Genomic DNA, 2,680 nt, shown 5'->3' with positions numbered 1-2,680 from the left:
GAAGTATTTGATGGATCAGCCCAACCTAAATATGCGTCAGAGAAGGTGGTTGGATGTGGTCAAGGATTATGATTGTGAGATCCTGTACCACCTAGGAAAGGCTAATGTGGTAGCCGATGCGTTGAGCCGCAGGGCGGAGAGCTCTCCACTGCGGGATGTGTGTTTGAGATTGACCGTGATAGCTCCAGTATTGGACGCCATTCGTGGGGCATAGGCCGAGGCTGTGCAACCTGAGATACAGAAGAGGGAACGGGTTGTTGGTTTGGTTTCAGAGTTCCTGACCGATGGTTGGGGTCTTATGACGTTTCAGGGGCGTATCTGGGTACCGTTTGTGGGAGGAACGCGTACCACTTTGATGGAGGAGGCTCATCGGTCGAAATTTTCGATCCATCCGGGGGCCACTAAGATGCATTTGGATTTGAGAAAGGAGTATTGGGGGCCCTGTATGAAGAGGGACGTCGCATGGTTTGTTGAGAGGTGCTTGACCTGCCGTAGGGTTAAGGCCGAGCACCAGAGGCCGCATGGCAAGTTGCACCCATTGGAGATTCCTGAGTGGAAGTGGGAACAGATCACTATGGATTTCATCACCAAATTGTCGAGGACTGCTAGAGGAGTGGATGCAATTTGGGTGATTGTGGATAGGTTGACGAAGAGCGCTCACTTCCTTGCCATTAGTGAGAGTTCTTCAGCAGAGAAATTGGCGGAGGTGTATGTGAGGGAAGTGGTATCTCGGCATGGGGTGCCAATCTCGATTGTTTCGGACCGTGATGTGCGTTTCACTTCCAGGTTCTGGAAGAAATTTCATGAGAATTTGGGTACTAGACTGCATTTTAGTACCGCATATCATCCCCAGACAGACGGTCAGAGTGAACAGACGATTCAGACGCTTGAGGACATGCTCCGAGCATGTGTGTTGGATTTCGGGGGTAGCTGGGATGCGTATTTACCCTTGGCAGAGTTTTCTTACAACAACAGCCATCATTCGAGCATTGGTATGCCGCCCTTTGAGCTGTTGTATGGGAGGAGGTGTCGGACCCCCATTTGTTGGGGAGAGGTTGGTCAGCGAGTGATGGGCAGTACAGAGATCGTGCTTCAGACGACAGAGCAGATTCAGCAGGTCAGACAGAGGCTGTTGACCGCTCAGAGCCGACAAAAGAGTTATGCAGAAAGACGCCAGTCCGAGCTTGAGTTCCAGGTCGGCGACTTCGTTCTCCTGAAGGTCTCTCCTTGGAAAGGAGTGATTCGATCCAGGAAGAGGGACAAGTTGGGGCCCCGGTATATTGGTCCATTTCGTGTGGTTGCGAGGGTAGGCCGGGTAGCTTATCGCTTGGAGTTGCCAGCATAGTTGGGGCAGATTCACGACACTTTTTATGTGTCGCAGTTGAGGAAGTGTATAGCCGACGAGTCGGCAGTGGTTCCATTAGAGGATATTCAGGTGGATGCGAGACTTAATTATGCCGAGAGACCAGTGGCCATCAGAGATCGGAAGATCAAGGTTCTGAGGATCAAGGAGGTACCTCTGGTGTTTGTTCAGTGGCAACATCGGAAGGGATCAGAGATGACCTGGGAGCCAGAGCGTGAGAAGCGTGAGCAGCATCCGGAGCTATTTTCAGAGCGAGACTTCGAGGGCGAAGTCTAGTTCTAGTGGAGGAGAGTTGTAACAACCCGAATTTCCAGATATCTTTTATGTTTATGTTTTTTGTTTTTTGAGAGGGGACTCGACGAGTTGGAGCTCAAACTTGCCGAGTAGGATCGCGGTTCTGTTCGCGGGTTTGCGCCTGGACTTGGCGAGTCCAGGGTATGGACTCGGTGAGTCTGCGCTGTTTAATGAAACCCTAATTTCTCAGGTTTGGGACCTATTTAAAGGGCCTTATAACCGTCATTTGTGCTCACCAGTCCCTTGAGTGAAACCCTAATCGAGTGTCAGCGTTTGGAGCAAAGTAGGAGGCCATTATTGATCTTGGAGGTGTCATCTTGCAAGGGAAAGGGAGGATCAGCTAAGGGGAAAGCAAGGGGAGCCATTTTCTGAGAGTTTGGAGTCCAGAACATCACTATTGTGGTAATATCTTCGAGCTATCCTCTTCTATGTTGATGTTTATTTGATTCAGGGTTTATTGAACCCTTTTGTGGCTAGATCTAGAGCCCCTTTGGCCCCTTAAGCGATTTAGACCATAGATCTGGACCCTTGGAGGTCCAGAGTGTCCCTTTGTCCAAGCTTTCTGTGAATCAATGGAAGTTTTGGATTGGAATCCTTATACCTTGGGTAAAAATGCTATTTATAAGCCATGGGGTGTGTTGTGAACACCAAGATAAGGGATTTATGTGATGAATCAGTCTAGGAAGGCCAGATCTATGAATTGTTGGAGCAGGTCTGGCCTTAGAAGCGAGTTTGAGTGATTGCATGACATGGACTCGCCGAGTCCGATGAGCAGACTCGGTGAGTAGCTTGAAGAGTGCCTTTAGATCGGCCAGTGAGTGGTCCAGTCGAGTCATAGGTTGACTCAGTGAGTCAGGACGAGTTAGAGAGGGTGGTCAGGTGGACTGAGTCGAGATGGGACTCGCCGAGTTGTTCTTGAGACTCGGCGAGTTGAGTCGGGGTGGCCCCGCGATTCTTCCAGGTGGAACTCATCGAGTCAGGGGGAGTACTTGACGTGTCAAAAGGGGATTCCGAAGAGGTTGG

This window comes from Lactuca sativa, chromosome 8 (assembly GCF_002870075.4).
Source record: "Lactuca sativa cultivar Salinas chromosome 8, Lsat_Salinas_v11, whole genome shotgun sequence".
Taxonomy (NCBI): Eukaryota; Viridiplantae; Streptophyta; class Magnoliopsida; order Asterales; family Asteraceae; genus Lactuca; species Lactuca sativa.
The sequence above is the reverse complement of the archived record's forward strand: the minus strand, read 5'-3'. Positions refer to the sequence as shown.